Source organism: Equus quagga, chromosome 6 (genome assembly GCF_021613505.1).
Source record: "Equus quagga isolate Etosha38 chromosome 6, UCLA_HA_Equagga_1.0, whole genome shotgun sequence".
In the NCBI taxonomy this organism is placed as follows: Eukaryota; Metazoa; Chordata; class Mammalia; order Perissodactyla; family Equidae; genus Equus; species Equus quagga.
The window spans coordinates 69,731,374-69,753,359 of NC_060272.1; the positions used below are offsets into that span (position 1 = coordinate 69,731,374).

The following is a 21,986-nucleotide window of genomic DNA, read 5'->3' on the forward strand; positions in this document are numbered from 1 at the left end:
ACCGTGCTGCCCAGGACGTAGACCTCCTGAGGGGAACAGGAGGGACAGGTGTCTCAGCCTCAGGTGGACAAGTGATGCACCTAGAGAGGCACAGGCATGTTACTACTGCATTCTGGAGCACTGCTGCTTCCTTGGTCTGGCCTCCCTGGTATCAAACTTTTGACTAAATAGTCACTTGGGTTCCATTGGATTAAGCTAGTAGCTTTCTTATTTGTTTATTTGAAAATCTCCAAGACATATTGTTAAGTGAACAAAATAAGTCTTTGAATAATACACACAATATGATTCTATTTATATAAAAAGAATTATCTAATGGGTATGCAACATGGGTGTGTATGTACATATCTGTGTAGATATATGTTACACATATAAAATATGTGTATGTAGATGTATGTTATATATATATACATAAAAGGTTGCGTATATATATTTATACATAGTTACATGTGTATATGTATGTATATATATTACATTTATGTATAAAAGTTTGGAAGATAGACAGTACACCACTAATAGGGATTACCTCTAGGAAAGCAAGTGAAATTAGGAGTTGGGAATAAAAATGGGTTCTTGCAGGACCAAATTCTGTCAGATATATAGACATTTATTAACAAGCAAACACCCCCCCCACACACACACATAAATCAATTCATGTAACTTGTGTGTAGGTTTGAAGAAGTCCCAGCTCTTCACTTTCCTTTTAGATGCTTCAACCACAATCTTACACAAAAGATTGGAGAGAGGCTTGAGGAAAACACCAGACTCTGAAAACAGATTCTGTCACCCATGCCAGCAGCAGGCAAACAGAACCCTCACAAATTGCTGCTGACTAAGGGAACTAAAATGATCACATTGGTCATGCACAATTCTTAGGTTCTTTTTGGTAGATAATGGTAGCCAAAGAAGAAGTTTTGAGGCAAAAGGAGGCCAACTATTCTCCCCAAAATCTTACAACCAAGTCATATTGATAATATATCTAGGACCATTTCAGAATTTAGACTGAGACATTGTTACCAGAGATACAGGTAAAGGTCTTACCGGATTTTTACATTGAAATACTTTGAGCCAATCTATTTTTCTTGAATACCTTAATTCCACCAAGCTCACTAGTCCACAGTAACAATTTTCACCAGTTAAAACTCATTTTTGACACTCAGAATGCTAACTGGAGATTGTCTGTGGAGAGATGGTACCAGCGGGGCTTCTATCAGCAGATTCTGAAGTGCAGCCTCCCTCTTTAGAATACTAGCTAGACTGTCCCAGACTTTGAATGCCTGGCTAGATGCTAGCAGCACCAGGTACTGCTAAGAAACACAAGGGTGACATAACATTGCACCATATAAGCTCGAGTGTTTCAAAGTAAATTACAGACGAGTACTGCAATCAGCTATTTTTGCAGATAATTCTGTTTCTTGAACTGTGATTAATCAGATTCCACTCTTTAATTGTAGTTATAATCATCTATATTTTAAAATTCTCACTATGGAATGAGAAATAACATATATTGAATGTTTATGCCAAGCTCTGTTCCCAGCATTTTACATACATTAACCCACTTAATCTTCACAACAACTCCAAAGCTATTATTATCCATTTAATAAGGAAGGATCTCAAGTAACTTGTCCAAGCTCGTGTGAGTTGTACCTGGCAGTCAAGATTAGAACCCAGGCATTTGATACACAAAGTACACTTTTTTCACTGCGTTAAAGAGAGCGCACACTCATCCACGAAGCCGTACTGTCCTCACCAGCTGTGAACTACTGCTCTTAATTTGCTCTTGCACAGATTCTGTGCACAAGGCAAATTGTCTGCATGTTATCACTTCTGAATGGCTCTTTCCTTGATCGTCAGTGCTCCTCTGGGGAGTCCCTGTTTCCTCTGTTTTTTCCTCTCTCTGGAACTCATGAGAAACATTTAATAATCTGGCCTGCCTCTCTGAAAAAAAGAAAAGAAAATCTCCAGGGAGCCATATCTGTTGCCTCTGGGATCCTTCCTACAGTGCCCTTTCAAACAGCACATGGCTGCTATAGACCCCAGGGTTTGCTATGGAAGTTTCATACCCCTTCTGTCAGGCTGGACTCTACTTCTTGTATGTGGCCATTAAAGACATTGAAAAGAAAGGGACTGATGATTGAAATATCAGTCCCTAGCTTAAGGATTCCACAACTGAGGACCAGCAGATCAGTCCTAATTATTCTTGCTGTTCTTGGTCTATGAACTCGCTGCACTTACACCTGGGCATGGATGTTGCTTGTGATGCTTAACTGACTTCTTATGCTCAGAGTTTGATTAAAATGGGAAACTTCAGATGCCGTGCCATTTGCTCTGCCTTCTGGTATAATCCTTAAAAGGATTTTTGTCCCAAACATGGATAGTGTTGCTTTTCAAGTACAGATTTTCCCAGGCATATGGATATTGGGCTTACCATGAAAATGGCCAGGACTGGATTAGGCAGTTTTCTGGCACCTTCAAGTTAGTGGTTGTGGCAAAACTGCCACATACATTTGAGTAGATTGTACACTACACAATTCTAGGTTGTCTTACTTCTGGGGAAGATAGGTGCCAATCTGGAAGTCAAATCCAATTCTTGGTTCCTCTCCCAGTGCCCATTCCTCCCCAATATTTTTCTTTCTCTACCATAAATTTACTCCCCGCCCACAGCTTCTCTTCCACACATGCTCCTTAACCACTGGCAATCTGGTGCCTAGCACCAGTACTCTACGACAGCTTTCTTGTAGCTGCAAATATATTTTAAATGGCTGCAGAGTATTTAATTACATGACTGTACCGTAATTTATTTACAAGTTCCCTACTGGTAAGCATTTATGTAGTTTGCAGTCTTTTGCAATTATAAATAATGCTGAACTAAAAACCTGTATATGTTTGCACATCTGTCTGCAAATATCTCAAGATAAGATTTTCTTTGACTCTGATGTCTGTGCTGTTGCCTCTAGCACCCTTCTTTTTTTTACCCTCATCCTCCAAGTCCGAGACTTCATGACCTCTTGCTTCACTTATTACAATAGCCTCATAATTGGGTCAGTCTGCCTACTATCTCCTTTATAATCCGTCCTAAACATGGTTCTTAGATCTCCCTGCTCGGGTTATGTTACACCTGTGCTCAGAATCCTCCAAGGGTTCCTGACTGCTCTGTGAACTTCATGTTAACTCCCACACCCCCTCCCGGCATTCAAGGCCACACCACAGGATGGTTCCACCCCATCCTTGGAGTCTCATCCCCCGTGATTCCCCCACGTTCCCTATGCTGCAGCAGAACCAGATGGTTCCCATTTCCTGAGCTTGCTTTGCTCCTGCCTCTGTGCCTTAGAGCTCGTTCTCTACTCTAGGAGCGTCCTTCTCTCGCAAGTGCCCTTCCTCTCGTCTCTGCCTGTGCAGATTCTTCCCAAACCGTAATGCTGCCACCCTAGTCACGTTTTCTGGATTCTCCCATTCCCACTCCCCAAAGCAGATGTGATCCTTCCCTCTTGAGCCCCAGCTGCACTCCTTCTGTCCCCCGCTGGTCTCATATCCTGTTTTAGATTGTAATCATCTGTGCCATTGTAAACCGGCTGCTGGAGAGCTGGAAGCAGGCATCCTCGGAGGTGTCTAGTCGGACGCCTTGCACATAATAGGAGTGAAAAAGTATTTGTTAGATTAGATCTTTTCACTTGGTAAATTCTCTTACCCCAAATTGGTATAATCCTTCAGCTTGGGGGGAAGAGATCATACACCTGAAGCCGTTATGAAAGAAGATTAACGTTCCAATGTGTTTAGCCAAGAACACAGAAGTGCGCTGGCGGTGGGGAGGCATGCAGGGTAGGAACAGGAGCTCATCTCATCTGCCTTTCCTTGGCCAGGGGTCCACAGCTGCCCTTGGCACAGCCCACATGGAGTAGGGTCCCGCTGGATTTGGAAAGCCTACTTCTTGCCAGTCGCAGCAAGCGAGCACTTGCATGCCCACTTAGGAAGAATTTAACCTAACAATCCATGTACTTTTATTAAAGGGACGTTTACAAACATCCTGGCTCTTGACTCACCCTCATTGTCAGCAGGATGACATTCTCACGGGAGGAAGTGGGGAAGGGGAGGGGTTGGGAGGTTGAGAGTAGAAAGCTGGATCAGATCAGAGGTCCCTGAACAAAATCTCCTCTTTTCAGTGACACAGAAAGCCTTTCTCCCTACAAATCCTGACCTTACATTTGGAAAGACATACAGGTAGCGTCAACCTTGAAGTGTCCAATTTTCCAGTTTCAAGCTCGAGCTTCTCACAAGAATCTGCACTCCCTCCCTTAGAGTGAGTAACTCCTGGTAACTCTAGTTCAGTGTCTCACTCGTTCATCTACTCAACAAATGCCAATTCTGTATGTCCCTGCCCTCAAAGGACACACAGACTAATGACAGATGCCAGTCCCAGGATTTTATTGTGAGACTGTGGAAGAGAATTACAGATTCAAGCTTTTACAACCCAGCCCCACTCTGACCTATGCTTACCGCATACTCTCTCACTGTAGAGTTCAAATGTTCAAAATCTGAATTGCTATTGTCCTCAGCAGGCACTTTATACCCCGCACATTATTCTCAGAATCCTTTTATCTTTAGCTTTTCCTATCACAGGCTGTGGTATTTAGTCTGGTGCCATCCTTTGCCAGATTAAATATTTATACTTATTTAATATTCTCTCTGTTGTTGAAAAGAACAATACAAACGTGGATTAGTAAAAACAAAGTACTTTATCATTTTGATTTAATCTTGCAATCCCCTCTGAGGTGTCCAGAGCTTACCCTGTGCCTTTCGTGTTCAAGGACACTGTCTAGGAAACAAAACTGAGACTTCAATCCAGATCTTCTGACTCTGGATCCTAACACAGTCTTCAAACCCTTAACCTTATTTTAGTAACACTCACCTAATTATTTGCTCTAAATGTGCGACCCCTCTACCTAATAAACTTTGATAACTGTTGATCACGTAGAATATATTTCTAAAAATGCATCCTTTGTCCTATTGATTTACAGAACAGACTGGTGTTACACATTCACCTATGTGACTCTGCTTGGTAGAGGAATCTCCTCTCTTCTAGAACCTGAAATGCATCCCATAAATTCTCTTGATTCACCACGTTCATCAGCAGTGTAAATACCTGCAAATCCCATGGCTTAGGGGGTGTAAAGTCGTCTGAATAATGACTTGTGTTTTAGGGTAGAAAATTACAAGCACACCAATTTTGTAATGTACTGTTTTGGCATTTTCTTCTTTTCCATTTTCTCTTTGCAATCAGTTTTCACAATTTTTACGTGTTAAAAATTATCTAGTTATGGGTTTGTGCCTCTGTGTGTGTGTGTGTGTTTTAGTCATGGACGTCTTCCTTTGAGTCTCATTAGGCATGGAAAAGCCTAAGCTTGGTTTAAAACACTTCCTCCTGTCCTGTAAAGTTTCCAGGCTAACTTAAAATGGAATTTGTTATATAACATACATGCTTGGCACTGGTATGGGGGATCCCTGGGAGAGGATCACCCCTCTTGGTTTGTGTCAGACTGGCAGCTTTTTCCTCTAGTATGTGCCATAGCTGCAGAGCCAGATTTGAAAGAGAGGATTTATAGGAAATCCAGCTGTGAGTTTTCGTTTTTGCTCTTGGAGCTGGAGGCGGGGCCAAAACCACCCTCAAACCAGGCACACCATTGATCAGGCTAGAATGATGTGGAACAGTCTCACAGACAACAGCTAAGCACAGAGGAAATATTAGCTGGCAGAGATAACGAAGAGGAAACACTCAGTGACAGATGCACCATCTGTCAGTTTCGGAGGAGCAATTTTCAAGAAAACAGAAAATGAAATGAAGAAGAGAGTGGTTTTGTTTCAAAGGCGCAGCACAGCCTAAGGACATTTTTAAACAAAGTAAGTTTGTATTCTATAAGAAAAAGAGGTCCTGGAGTGGGTAAGACAACAGTTACTTCCTATTTGCATTGTGAGTTTTGTTATTGATATATAGTTTTCTTTGTAGTATATTTGATATTTAGAAGGGCATTCTTTTAACAAGAACTTGATTTAAAATGTAAAGCTGTACCTCTCATTTTGATTATTCACTTTAAAAACATTTGAATGTTACAGCAAGATCTATTTTACTTTTAACCTCAGAGAATTGTTTTTATCTCTGTTAGACTATAGACATTGATATAGGACTTTCTTATTTTTCTGAACTATGAGCAAAATTATTTGTGTCTTTCCTCAAAGGCAATTTAGTGAGAAAGTGCCCATCTCTCAGATTTAAGAGGCTGGCAGTAAATACTGTCTACTGGATGTTTCATTCCATGGGATCAGTTACATAAATAGCCATAAATATGACCTAGACTTCTATGTGCTTTCTAAATAATGTTATTGTGTTGACATAGTTTTTAAAGGAAGCTGCTTCAGGATCTTCTTTTAGTTTATCTTTCTCAAAAGCCTTTTACCTTTTTCTAGAACATAAGCTACCATATAAAACAATCCTTCTATGTATACATAATACATTTTAGAATGTATTAGTTTTAAAACAAAGTTGGACTTGTGCTGTTTGTTGTATTTTACATCTAAATGGTTTGCATTTGATGCCATATGTCAACTGTTTCTTAGGCTGGGATTTGTCTAATTCCAAGGAGATCTAAAGCAGTGATTTGGAATGATAAACTTATAGGAGCAATAGCAAAAAGTTTTGAGGGGATCACAGGAACCCCTTTATTAGAAAAAGATAATTCTCTTACAACTTACACAGGCAGAAAGGGACTTATTTTGCACTGGCGTTGGCAGGCTGTCTAGTCCAAACCAGAAGTGGAAGCAGTGGCTGTAAACTCGCAGAAGCAGAAACCACTCAGTGTTATGGCCCAATATGGATGTCAGAACTTTGTAGCATGTGTGGGAAAATGGCTGCAGTCCAACGTCTGGAATCATTTATCTTCTGGTAGAGTCTAGAAGACAACTGTTTTATGCATTTTACAGAAATCCTTGCTGATTGATTTCATTTACATAGAGCGAGCGCAGTGACTGATGGTGGGGACAACTGCAGGTGGGGGAGAAATATTGATCTATTTCTGTTTTTCCTGACATCCTGGTCCCATTAGTGTTCTTGGCACCTTTGAATGAGATTGTGCTGTCGCTGGCAACCATATGGTTTCTACAGGGCCATTTCCACACGTTTCGTAATGAATGCCACATTTATGTCTTTCGTTATTGGAGGCATCAGAAACTGAAAGTTGAACGTTTTGTCCTACTGTCTTTTCAGAAGCTTAACCTGTTTCCTACAGTCTAAATTTGAAGACTGAGAGGAAGAAAATATCAGTAGACAGAGTTCTCCGTAGACTGAGTGCAACATATGCAGTCACTTAGAGATGTGTGTGGGATAGTCTTTCTGAAATTCTGGAACATTCTCTTCTTGATATATAGACTCGTATCTGTATGTGAGGGTCTCAGATATGCCAGCCAGTATATTCTACGTGAGCTAAACTCACATGGGCTGACGTATGCTGACATGTGACAGGGCAACATCCAGCCCTGTTTTCCTAATGTGTGAAAGAATGTTTGCCAATTTCTGACAGTACCCGTGTCAGACATCAGGAAAACATTCTGAATTTACTGCAAGGACCAAGGTAACTGTCAGAAGCCTTGGATTTCAGCCACTACCCTCATGCTGCTTGACACGGTGACCGTGAGGAAGATAACTAACCTTTTAATAAATCTCTTTCGTTGCTTAAAAATAGAGTCAAGAATTCTAGCCATCTCTTTGTCTCCCAGAGACATTTCAAATGTCAGTAAGATATATATGATGTTTCTTGTGCTGTTAGCTTGTAGTATATATGTCGTGTATGAAGTTGCCTCCATTTCCTTAGACAGAACTACATTTCAACTGAACAAGCTGAAAAACTCTGGATCACTAAAAACAAAATTCTATCATCTTCCACAGTGGTCCTTTCGTTTGCAGTAGCTTACCCTTGAAGCACTGCATTAACCTTTTTTCTCTCTGTGGAATTATTCTTTGATTCTCTCAATACACTTCCCAGCGTTGTGAAATACTGGTCGTTTCCTCAAACAGGTTGAAATTTTAGAAGTTGGGTCAAAATTGGTGCAATATTGCTTTCATTTACTATGGTTAAATATATATAATTTTTTAAATTCCTGATATAAGGAAAATGGATGATAGTGCAAATTAAGGTACCTAATATTTTCTTACATTTTATGTATACATATATATATTTAAATAAGTATATGCTTATCTTCATATAAGATACATATATATAAAATCCTTCCAAAGTATTCTAGTAAAGCAACGGTAAATAAAACATTAAAATTAAAACATAGGAGCCCTTAGTGTATTTTCATTGTAAACCATTTTCATTTTAAGTGACAAACATGATAGCAGCTTAGTATAGTGCAAAGGACATCAGAAGTCAGAAGTTAGACCTGCTGATCTCAGCTGCCATACTCCAAACAAAACCATCCTCGTGGGCACCAGTCACTGAATTGTAAAGCACCACCACCCTGTGAGTCACCCCACTCAACTGTGCGACTTTGGGCGAGTCAACCCCAGTGGCTCCTGGTTCCTCTGCTGCAATATGGGGATAAGAATGTATACTTCATCATGAAAGGTTGTTGTGCGGGTTAAATAGCACAATAATGTACGTGAAAATGCTTTCAAAACTTTGAACTGACTACTTCCTGGAATATCCCTTTCCTCCCTTTCTTAAATCCTGCCCATCATCCACAGGCTTCTCTTGACCCTTTTCTGATCTCCTCAAAGGTATGCTTTCTCCCTCTTCTGAAGCCTGAGAGCCCTTCATGGGAAGAACTGACATGTTTGCCAGTCATGTTCCTCCTCCCCTCCCCACCAACTGACCCTAATATTCCATGTGCTTTCACACCTCCATGCTAGTCCCAGGGCTCTACTAAATACTTTTTCTAGGACTTTTTATCATTCTCTTCATCTTCCAAGGCTACCTTAAGCACTACGAGTCTTTGAAGCCTTCCCCAACGCTCTTCCTCCGCAGAGTCAGAGGCTCTTCATTCATGGTTCCCTTAGTATAAACTTCTAATCAAGTTCTTATCTTGTTCTGCTTTGTGCTTTATTTACATATGTTTCTCCCTTCATGGGCTCCTCAAAGTCAGGGAAGGTGCCATGTTTCTTTGATTCCCTGGGTTTACCATAGTTTCTCACAACTGGCTGGTGTTCAAGTACTGTTTGTTGAATGAATGAATAAGTCAGTCTTTCCATACCTTTTGGAAAATTTTATCTTGTTGGCGATATACTATAATCACATACTTTCTGAGGCAGAATCCGGGTACCCATTTTTGTGTCTGGAATAATTTGACCATTGTAGTATAATAGGATATAGACCTCTTTAGACTGGGAACCTGAGATTCCAACAACAGAAAGCCCTGTATGTAATCACCAGTAGATAAACTGTTAACGTGTTAGTCCTATCTGAGTCCTACTAATTATGCCTAGCTAAATAAAAACTATCAACCCACTGTCTTTATTTAGAGAGAGCTTTGATATATCTATAGCTATGTATGTTTTAAAAATAAAATCTAATCATCTTTTTGAAAGGTGGTTTGGCAGAATTTATCAAGACCCTCTGATTCAGTAATTCCCCTTCTGGGAAATTATCCTAACAAAGGGGTGAAAAAAACAAAAAATAAGAGTAGACAAAGCTTTCTGAACAAAGATGTTTAACATGATATTATTCATAAATAATACGGAAAATGGCAAATAAGTGACCAGCATTATTTTAATAATCAGAATAAAGTTCTTAATAATCCAAAGGTTGCCTGATCAATCATTTCCTAATGGTATGGACCTGAGGGCTGCCTGTCTTAGATACTTTACACAGAACCAGAGATATACTTAGAACAACCAAGTTTAGCAACTTCTTATCAGGCTTCTCGTTTTATTACTCTCGCTTTTTTTAGTTTAGAAAATGCTGAAAATAAGGTAACCATTGAGACCAAAGTTTGAAAACTCTTTGAAGGAACAATGATCCTAGCATCAAGAGGGACCTAAATGGCCTGTCTTACCCATTTTCATTAAAAGATAAACTATCACTGAGAGATGGAAATTTTACCCGTTTAACTTTTCTCTTGAACTGAGGTGAAACACGGTTAATCAGAGAAAACTTGAGTCTACTTGTTAAATGACTGTGAAGAAAACTATGTAAATTGTGGGAGCTTTTTGTAATCCCTTACTTAATCTCCTTTTACATGGAATAACTGGCAGAGGTAAAGCCATTTTATCATAATAGTTTCTGCAAGTTATATCAGGATAAACCACAGGAATACTGGAAATAATCTCCCATCCAATCAAGGTCATGTAGTCGATTGAACACTGAGCTGAGTTAGAAGCTCCACTCTCTGTTTTATAACCTCACTGATAAATGGGTTGGGGGCCGCGCCACTGAAATACATTATCCATCATTCACCTCTTTGTTCAAGAGGGGAGGTTTTCTTTTTTCAGTTTTTGGAATAATACTTGAAATGCATCCCCACTAATAATGCCACTCCCGGAAGCTCTCAGTAAAGAGGCCAGAGCAAAAGACTGCTGGTGAGCAGGCACATGTCCCCAGTAGGCCTGTCCATCTTCTCTTCATGGGCAGAGAAGCATGCTCCTGCTCTAAAGACATTTCTAAATGGTCCTGCTCGGTGTACTGCGGAAGAAGTGGTGCAAGTCGCCTCCTTCACTGTTTAAATGGTGAAGGAATGCCAACTTCAGAAATGAATACAAACACGGTAATAAATAGATAAATCCCCAAATGGGCTACAACCAAGCCAACATGCAAAGCAGAGTCCTGAGGGTTCAGTTTACCCTCCAGGAAACCTAAGTCTTCCTAATCAGGAAAGCTCCTTGAAGCGGCCTCCTTCTCGGTGAAGCTGTGGAAGCCTGAGGAGAACGTCTTCACAGGGCTGGCAGGGTAGCTACACCTTGCCAGCGGCTTCCACAAACAAAAACGATGGCATGAAAGCAAAGGGGGTCGGTCACGTAGCTTGAACTGAGCCGAGCTGGTTGTCGGAGCTAGAAGAGAAGGAGAGAGCAACTGCTCACTGAAGGAGGACTGAGATCCTCCAGCCCAGTGGCCTTTACTGGACACCAAGGAAGGACGTGAGTGCTGTCAGCAAACCAGAGGGGCCCCAGGAGTTCCCGGAGGGCGTGCAGCTACCCTGCAACCTCTCAGAAGGGCCTCCCAGGACACTTGTTTATTTTGCAGTCAGCAAAGGGCAAGAGGGCCCTGCCTGAATTTGTTGCCCATGATTCCAGAATTTAAAGTCACTCCACTGCCTCAGTGAAGATTATGCTATAAAAGCTTCTTGGAATTATTGGTTCTCTACTCCCCACAAGAAAACAATGATTTAGAACAGTCTCCTGAGAACTTCTTTCCACATGTGCTTATTATCCTGCATACTGGACCATTTGTACTGGGCCTGGCCAATGACTAGCTATATACATAGGGGACAGGCCTGGGGAGGAGAAACCAGCAAGCAGATGAGATACAATTTCTAGAATTAACTATGAATTACTCCATGAAAAGAACACTTATGTAACACGGAGGCATCCTGACTGGTGTTCTTTGGGCCTTGCAAGTACTTGAATAAAACCACAAAATGGTTAAACAACAATAGTGGGCACTCAGATTAAAAAAGCAGTTTATTTTTAGCTGAGAATCAAACTTCAAATTAAGTGACGTCTCTGTGCCAGGCATTACAGCAGGGAGAAGTAAGATATCCATATCTTTAGAGTTTATTATGAAAGTCTCCTACTTCACGTTGGTTTAAGCTGTAACTGTATTTTTCTTTTCACTCTCGCTAACATTCAGTTGTTTGGTGTTGGTGTATTACTTCTACAAAAGATCTTACTGCTTATCTTGCTACAATTCTCTTGTCTCAAAATCCCCAGCTAGTGACGTTGTATATTTCAGCAAACATGTACTGATCATCTACTATGTACAAGGAACTGTGCAAAGGAGACAGACCTATAATATCTTCTCAAGGATGTTATAGTCCCATCTTGGGGGTAGATATGGACACGATTCAAGGAAGAATAACCTTTATACTAAATGCACTAAGGTGTGAGGCAGGGCGCTATGGAACCATGTTTAAATCTAATTGGAAGAATGGGGCAGCTTCATGCATGATATGACATTTGAGCATGCCTGGAATCATTGATAGATTTCGGTAAAGAACAAAGTAGGAAATAGATATTCCAAGACAAAAGGATATATATCTAAAAACACAAAGACTTTAAAGTGTTGAATGTGTTCAAGAATAAACGCATAGTCCCCCAGCATGAGTAGACTTTAGGATGTATGGGGAGATAGCTGCATTGGGAAATGGGACTGGAAAGGGAGATTGGGGCCAGATCTTTGAAGGTTTTTAAATGTTATTTCATAAATCATGCAGAACTATTGACAGTTTATGAGGAGGATGGTGATTTTTAATTTGTCATTTAGGGTGAATGTTCTGGTAGTAGGATATCTTAGAGAAGAAGCCATGACACCACTTATAGGTCCATTGCGATAACCCATCCATCCACTTATCCCTCCATTCATTCAACAAATATTAATTGGGTACCTACTGTGCACCAGGCCCAATTTTAAGCAATAGAGAGATGTCAATAAGCAAAGCAGGAAAACAAAGTTTCCTGCCCTCATGGAGCTTATGTTCTAGTGGGGAAGACAGATGATGAGCAACATAGACAGATAAACTCTGTTTATTTTAGTGATAATTGATGAAGAGAATGAACAAACCAGGAAAAGGTGGTATGAATGTGAGCAGGAGATGGGGGGGGGGGGCTCACATTTTGTGAACAGGTGGCCAGGGAAGTCCTCTTTAAGTGACTTGAGTAAAGACTTGAAGGAAGGAGAGTGAAAGAGGGGGTCTATGGATGGCTGAGGTAAGAGGGGGTCCAACAGAGGAAATAGAAAAGGCAAAAAAGGCTGTGGTGCTGAGTGAGCCTGGGGTTCTCAAGAGTTCATGGTCTAGTTGAGGCAGCGTTGGGGCAGAAGAAGAAGGAGAGAAAGGAGCCATTTCAACACAAAAGCATCCAGCCATGACTGGTGGGTTTGGGTTAATAAGAAATAAGTCGAAGACGACTTGAGGAGTTTTACACAAAATGACTTAGGTGGATATAATTGATGTTGGGACAGCTTTTGTAGGATGGTCTTGATGATCGCAGCAAAGGAACAGGTGAAGGCAGCGAAGAGTGCGTGAGTAGCGTAGGATTACAGCTGGGAACTGGAAGTCAGTGGCAATGTTTTTCACTAGCTGCTGGGAGGAATAGGACGAGGACCTTACTGGATATGAATATAAGGATTGATGAACAGTGTTTTTAGCTTACTGTGGCTCGTTATCTGGTCGGCAAACATTTATGAGCACTTACTGTGTGAGCAGTACTCTGCTGGGTGCTGAACATACACAAGCGGAATATGCCCACTGACAGAGAGGAAAGAGAATATTTGTAAATATATAAAGTCTGTTCCTTTATCAGACCGGAGAGAATGCGATAGTGTAAATATTTAACTGTTCACAACAAGCCCACTTGCGATGAAAACAAATTTTATTCGGCTGATTCTTAAGAGGTCCATTTTTTTAAATAACCTTTCTCTCCCCTTTTTTATAGAGTTGACTCAATTAGAACCAAAGAGCTGTATTCTTCAATAATTAGCCCTGCCGAAATCTGTCCGTAGGACTGACTTTCCAACCAGTGTGCTTTGAGGTGCCTCCCATGGGATGCTGGCGTGCTCTGCAGGGGGCATAGGTCTGCTGAAGATACTGATCCCATCAGCCCTCCAGCTGGCTGAGCAGGGCCTGGGGCAGCCAAAGGCCCCATGTGATAACCCTGTGCTTCCAGCAGCCTGCAGTTTATCCCAGCAGATAGTACAAATACAATGTGGGCCATGTTGTGAAAAAGGTGGGACAGCATGCTGGCAGCTATGGTCCCACAGGATGCCCACTCTATGCTCATGTTGCCTAGCACAGTGGCCCCACACTTTTTTGAATGTATGCTCCTATCAGTAACGAGAGATTTTCTGCAGTACTTCCAATATATCTATTTGCATTTCACAAGTTGTATACATGTTCCACTATCATCAAGTATCTCAACTCATAAAGGCCATACATAGCTCACCAACAATTACATAAATCCCTATTTCCAATCATCTTCCAGACAATTTAAAATTATTCCAGCTGATTTCTTGTCTGGTCTAAATATATTTTCCTTGTTCCTACCTTTTAGATGTGACTATTAGAGGGCCGGTACTAGAGGTGGGGGAATTTCAGCTTTGCCACTTTCTTGTTGGCTACTCGCAGCAGAAATTAACATCATCCTCTCTTTGTGGTTTCTCTGCAGGAATCTTTTTCAGTTGCATCTCCATTTTGTGAGGGTTAATTTGGTTAAAAGTAAGCAATGGATTCTCCATCCTTTCGATCGCATACGTGTAGACTGGAGTACACCATGACACCTGGCAGTACTGAAATGCACATGTGATTCTAGCGCCGCCTCCCACAGAGACCACCAGAAGGCACGCAGCTTAAGTGAGGGCACCTTATATCAAATCCTCATATTGAATACTGGCATAACAGTTTATTTCTTAAAATATCTAAAATACTGACATAAAATCTTTAAACACAAATAGAAATTTCTAATATATTCATCTGCACCCTAGTTTGGTGACTGTTGCCCTTGTGTCCTATAAATACCCATTGCCTTCCTCTTTAGCCTAATGATAACAGCTATTAGTTATTATGTGCTTTTCATCTGCCAACCACGGTACCAATATCATCCTATTGCGTCCTCACAGCCACCCCTTGAGGCAGGATTATTATCTCCATTTTACAGATGAGAAAACTGAGGCTCGGAGAGGCACATTAACTTGTCCAAGATGGCATTGCTTGTAAGAAATGAACAGATTTGAAACATAAGATCCTTCCAATCTTTTTTTTTGGTGAGGAGGTTTGGCCCTGAGCTAACGTCTGTTGCCAATCTTCCTCTTTTTGCTTGAAGAAGATTGTCCCTGAGCTAACATCTATACCAGTTCTCTATTTTGTATGTGGGTTGCCACCACAGCGTGGACTGACGAGTGGTGTAGGTCTGCACCTGGGAATGGAACCCACAAACCCCAGGCCACCAAAGCAGAGCCCACAAACCCAACCCCTGTGCCACTGGACCTGACCCGAGATCTTTCCAATCTTACTTACTGCCTTCCTTCTCTTAGGATCTAAGGTAGTTCTCATTCTTGTGTCTAAAGAACTTAGTTCTAAAAATGATGAATTTTGAGTTCTCAAGACACTCTTTGAGATAATACTCTTAAGGGTGCTACCTGTCTGTTTCCTGCTTTACATTATAGCACCATTGTGCCTGGTTAGTTACCATGCCACAAATCTGGTTACTACGGCATCCCTCATATTAGGAAAATATTTGTCAGCTCCAGGTGGCTGGAACACGAGACAGGCTGACTGATAGTAGGTGAATAAGAACAGTGATTTGACGAGTTGTCGAGTAGTATGCTGAGAGAAAAATACCGTCTCCAGGGACTCTGAGGCAGTAGGCCAAGGATTTACACACTGTATTTCTACTGCTACAAAACCTCCACTTTAGTCAGCTGGGGTGGAGAGAGTGGCTACATCTGCAAAGATAACAAAGGAGGCTGGTGAAATGGCATTCCTTCCCGTGGTGGGAACATATATTGCATTAGAAAATGTGAACGTATTGACCCGGTAAAGTTATGTTGCCATTTCCAAAGTGGTGGCAGGATTAGGCATTTTAATTGTTGGTCATTGATTTAAATCATATCCTTAGTCAGAATTTATTCTCCGTGAACATGATTACATCCAGATAATATTCTATTCCAGGAAAAAGGGAAGAACAAAGGAAAATAAGTGAACCACAGTTTACTAGAATCTCATAAAAGTTCTTGCACAAGAAGTAAAGATGCATGGGAAAATATGAGTTCTTTTATAAAAACAAATTCTTCCTTGAAGTCACTACAAGATTGCAGTTCATATAACATATTGGTATGTGTATATGTTTATACAAGAGTGGGCTGCGTCACCAGAAAAATGAGAATTCAAAGTCTCTACGGTAGCTCTGGTCATTTTTTTTTATGACTAACGGCATATATAATCTCCTTTTTAAAGAGCAGTTTATCATTCATTTCTCTTTAAAAAGAAAAATCCATTTTTCACTTTCTCCAAAGAATTCCATATATGGGAGTTGAGAGCCATTTTTCTTTCCACGGTAAGTCTTCCTTATTTTGAATTTGTCCTGTATTCTGCCCCAAACCAACAAAGCATCATAGACTTAAAAATTTTCTAATGACAAACATACAAATTTTGTCTAGTTTATATTAAAGCAATTTCATTCCATGCTAAATACTTTAAAATATGGTGTTTAAATGTAAATATACTTTCAAACCTTAAAACACATGCTGCTTTAACCTATTTTATGTATGCTTACCATAAAAGAACCTACATTTACAAGATACATAAATTGGGGGGGGAGGACAGTTTGCTTTAAGATTCAGTCAAAACACTTTCTTTAAAGTGGAAAAGTTAGTCTTAGTAAACTGGACTTCAGAGCAGAATATTTCCAAAATGAAATATTAACCAGCTCTCCATATTTAAATTGATTTATTTGCAAAAGTTCATTTAACACATGATTTTAAGGTCATGCCTGTTTTTAAAGGTGAAGTGTATTTATGACTCAAAAGTCATCACATTTTTATATATTTGTTTATCCAGTTATTAGGCATGGGCTGTGTCCATGGCCCCATTCCTACGGCTTTTCTGCTGAGTCGAGTCCATTGACAGCTCAGATTGAGGCAAGAAGGGCCAGGAAGAACGTGGTTCTGTGCTCTTGCTTCTGCAAAGCAAGGATTCTTTCTTCATTTTTCCCTATATAAGTGAAAATAAGCTCTAACAATCTTTGAGTTCTCTGAGATAATTCTGGACTTGTTTCTAATAGAAAAAAACAACAACATGAAAACCTTGGCTTAAAGGAACTTTTTTGCTTCAGCTCTGAGAAGAAAAAAAAGCATAATCCTATTACACTTACTTATCAGCGCTATTTGAAATTCTGACTGGCTCGATAATCACCATGGAGCCGCAGAGTACTTAGCTGGTAGATAGCTAAATTTAATTAATCGGACAGATTGCTGGGTAAACCCCTTCATTCATTTTACTGGTCTGCGTACTTTCTCTCCCCTGCCCCCCACGCTGGGGTCCTCTTTTTGGCTTCCTTGTTTTCACGCTGCGAGCTCTGTGCAGCAGCTGCCAACAGCACTGGCGCAGGAGGCCTTAGAGCAGCATGGTGTCCTGGAAAGGTGGAAGGCTTTGAGTTCAGGAGGATCTGGGTGTGCAGTCCAGCGCTGTCCCTGGTTGTGTGCACGCTTTCTTACTGCTCACCTCCAAAATGGTGATAACAATGTCTGCCTCAGCGAGTCAGGGAGAGCGTGAGCTCATACGGTGAAGGACCTGGTGCTCTGCTTCATCTGGGTGTCTGCCCTCATTGTTACTGCTCCTCCCTTCTTTCAAAGCATTTAGAGACTTCACTGTTCCCAGAGCCTAGTGTTTCCTTCTAGAACCTTCCACAAGGATTCAAGACCTTTGAAAATATATTGCTTGATGATTCAACTTTTTCCCCTCCTTCTTGTCACTAACAACCCTCCCTTTCATCAAACTTTAAGCACTGCCATTTAGGTGACCTCTGTTTCTACTCCTCATATTCTCTGGTGCAATGGTGACGTTCTACGTATTTAATGGCTGCTTAAAGTATGAATAAATGGGGGAATTGATGTGAGTAAATGTTTTTATCTTGCCTTTGGTTTTTTTTTATTTATAATTTATACCCTACATAATTGCAAAAGGATTTGAAAAGGCTTTGCTGGGTTTTTGTCTATGGATTCCCATTTAGTTATGAGTGACGACCAGAATTGGAGCAGAAGCCCTTGGTTTGACTTAGAACATCCCCACTGTGTGACCTTGACACCTTATTTAACCTCCTTGAGCCCTAGTTTCTTCCTCCATAAAATAAGGAAGATAATACCTTTTTTAGAGATCCATATGAGGATTAAATGAGCCATTGTATATAAAAGCGTAAAGCATTTAACATCATGCCTGGCACACAATATTAACGATAACAATGTGGATACCTTCTAGCAGAATATTTGAATGGCATCCAAGAGAATTAAAACAAGAACCAAATGGATTTTTTGGCCTCATAAACCTGCTTCATACAATTTATATCAGGAAAAACATTCCGGAATATGCATTAAAAAAAAAACCCTGCAATATTCTGGTGGTAATATTTATTTCAAAGAAAACAAATTCTGATATCAAGTGTGCATGATTATGATTAACAAATTAAGGAATAATAGAAGCAAATGTACCAATATACTGTTTTATCCTCTAAGTAGCTTATTCTGTTCAGTAAATACTCCAATTATAGCAAATGTTTATCTCCAGTCAAACTACAAAATGCCTAAAGCCTTCACAGGCTCTAGAATTTTCTTTGCCTTTTCAATAATAACTATTTAGTCAGTTGCCACCAGGTTTTCCCAGCCGCTGTGTGCCTGACACCGTGTCAGGTGCTGTGGGAATCCTGGAAGTGATTCCCGTACCTTGATTTCGGGAAAGCAGTCAAGGCCGTATGCACCAAGGGCCAGCTTGCCTGGCTGATTTGCAGCCTGAGTGCAGTAATGAGGTCATTTACCCAGACATTTTAATAACTGTCTTGTAATAACTGACTGCCTTAAAAAAGGCCCTTTTATTCATCTCCCTGCAGTCAGAATCCTGTCTGTCTTCTCTTCTTTATTAGAATTGGATTACAAAACACAGGGAGATCAAAAATGTTACATTTAAGAAGAAAATTTTTAGAAAGGAGCCAGTTGGGGTTAATGTCTGGGACAAAGACACAACAGCTGAGGCTACGGTTTCTCAGGATGTTTCGCTTGCTGTGTCAGAGACCACAGTATGAAATCATATAAACCATTTGGATTAGAGCCCATCAACAAAGCTTTCCTGGCTACAAAGTGTTAGACCAACCTTAACTTTCCTCTAACGTTTATATGGGTTTTCTTGGATTCAGTTAGCATGGATGTGGCTGTTGTCTACCATCTTGCAGCCAGAACACAGGTGCAGTTTATCTTCTCTGAAGTCCTGTGACATTGTTTCAAAGTGGCATTGGCCTCCCTGATTTCAGTTATTGTCAGTGTAACATTTCATCTTACAAATCATAGGACTTTAGAGCATTAAAAGACTCTAAAAGGGGCCTCAGAAGACCAAGATGGAAGAGGTTAAAGTGTCGTGCCCAAGGTCGCACAGCTAGCTTGTCGCTTTGTCTGCTGGTTTCATTTGGCATCTCTTGACTCTTCCTTCAGAACAACAGCCTGTTCTGTAAAAGTCTTTGCTCTCTGCAGGGTCTCTTTTTTTCCTAATTTCCTGAATATGTACACTTTTTTCCAAAAACAATTTTTTAAGGAAATTTTTATAAAGCTCTTGGTAACAACAGTAGATGGACTATGACCAAATAAATCATTTTTAAAATTAAATTAAAAGCATTCAGAAATTACTTAGCTTACTGTCTGATAATCCATAGTGGGCCAATCATCAAAGCTCCAAAGGAAAAATACATTTAAAAAGGTGAAAATCATGTATATAGTTTTTTACATGACTTCGCTTCAGTAACTGTTTATGTCATAACTTAATAAAATAAATATAGCTTGTATATTGTTTACAAAATTCCAACGTCTTTTTGGAAACTTGAGTATAATAATGCATTGAAGTAACACTGGGTTTTTTTGTTTATTTGTTTGTTTTGAATGCTTGGATTTTTTTTAAGAGTATGTAATTATATTGGGCACATTGAGAAATGGGTGCAATGTTCCAACTGTATTCACTTTATTTTGGGTCTGTCACGGTGGTGTTGCTAAGAGCCACAGGCTTAAAAACATTTGGAATTTTGTTTTCATGCTTATCTCAGTAAATCCCTAAAATATTGTTTAAATAAACCCGATCCAGGGCAAAATAAAGCCCAAACAGGCATTCGCTAGCCACAATGAACTTTAGCCAAATATTTTTTCATCAGTTAATGTGAACTTACTGGGTGATCACGGGGTACCTGGTCCATTGAGATGGTTGTTTTATCCCAGAAGGGGCTGGGAAGCTAAATTTTAAAATAACATCAATCTAGAATCAGGTTTGGATCATCATTTCTGCAATAGTATTTAAAATGATTTAGAGTGGATTGAATTTGAAAGTAAGGTGAACCTTAAGCTGGTACATTTCAATAACTTTCATTGATAGAAATCCAGAATACCTAGGACAGGAGAAAGACAGGGAGTAAAGGATGCAGAGAACCATCTTGTAGATAGGAGAATAATTGAGCAAGGCAAAAAATTGTACTTAGATGAAATTGAGAAAGGTGTCAAAGTTACTGACTTGAGAAATAGCTGTGAACTGGGCATTGTCCATCATAAGGACACCAGTAAATGGCAGGAATGGCAAACCAGCAGGTCCTTTCTTTGTGAGAGAGAGTTCATATACAGCAGCCAGATAATCAAATAGAGGTGTCCTGGACAACCAGTGCTGGCCTAACTCTCCAAATGCCAGCCAGAGGACTGTGTTTGTCTGGGAAATTTGAAAGGATGACTTGTTGTTTGAGTCTCTTCCTTCCTTTCTTCCGTTCTTCCTTCCTTCTTTCCGTTCTCACTTGTCACCTTGCTTCTTTCTTATAACTAAAAATTAGTTATATCTAGCCATTAAATACTAGTTTTAAAGATAAAGCCACTTTGGAGATTCCAACTAAATTGTAAATGTGTCTATCACCTCTTGTAAATATACTAAAGAAATTTTTTAAATCTTGATTTGTAACTCTATGATTTTATGAGGCATCAAGCTATTCATGATATTACTTTTTAAACAATAAAAATAAAGGATAGGAAACATTTTTAAATGGCAAAAGAGAAGCATAAATACAAAGTATGGCATCTTTGACTTATCCCTGACACACTAAGCGTCTGTCTCAATATCCAGTCACAACTGGTTTAAAAAGTAAACACCAAATGTCACTTCGTAGTCTTAAGCCTAGAAATTAAGTATAGCCTGAAAATAAATACAAATGTATAAGGGATTTGTGAGTCTTGTTATTAAGGCAAAGTGTCTTACCATTTGTCTCTTTGACTGACTAGTATGATGAGGGTAAGAAGTTTCCTTATGAAAAGGACATGGAACAAGGAACCCTATCCACCAGTCACCAGTCAGTATCCTCTCCAGGGACCTGCCATTAAAGTCTGGATAATCCCAAACTGGTTTTTAAATGCATTTCATTCCTTAAAGCCAATAAACAGTGAAATAAACCTCTTGGATCAACTGAGATCAGGTTTCTTTGGGGGTAGGGGGATTGGGAGGAATTGAATCTTTTTCAAAAAAACCTGTTTCACAGTCTATCTTACTGTGGTACATATTGAAAGTTGGATGGTTTCCATGAAAACAAAAATAGACATAAAAGACAAAAGAGTTTGTGAGCCATACTTAGAGTCAAGTTGGTTGTGTATGTGTATGTGTGCATGTGTGTAGGAGCAAATCTTCCCCAGAATTTTTTCTCAGAATTAACTCTCTGTGTGCATTTTGATTTTTCGTGTGCATACTCTTATGACTCATTCAGTATTCATGATTCCATAAACGTTGGCTATATATCTACTCTTTTCCAGACATAAGGTGGCCATTGGGGATTCAAAGTCAAATAAGGCAGAGCTCCCTGTCCTCAAAGTGTTATAATCTCAGCCAACTAAAAGTTTATTTCCCACTCACGTTGAAGACAAGGCACTGCTCCAGATCCAGGCCAAGTGAAGGTCCCTCACCTCAACACGCAGCATCTGAGGTCCCCTGGGCATCGGCACATCCACTGGTGGACAGAGAAGGAGAGGGAGTGGTGGACCACATAGCAGATTCACCCACAGGCCTTTGCACAGAACTCCTTC

At 40.1% G+C, this 21,986-nt stretch overlaps 1 protein-coding gene across 8 annotated transcripts in view; it reads left to right on the top strand.

The window, feature by feature from the left end:
* The window catches only part of STARD13 (StAR related lipid transfer domain containing 13), a 488,843-nt gene that overhangs the window by 389,079 nt on the left and 77,778 nt on the right, over positions 1-21,986 (top strand). The window contains exon 1 of one of the 8 annotated variants that reach the window (XM_046664329.1): positions 5,707-5,892. The exons of the other annotated variants lie outside the window; for them this stretch is intronic. The gene's annotated coding sequence lies outside the window, so the exon portion shown is untranslated. Of the gene's footprint in view, positions 1-5,706; positions 5,893-21,986 lie in introns of those variants that run through there. 8 annotated transcript variants of the gene reach the window in all.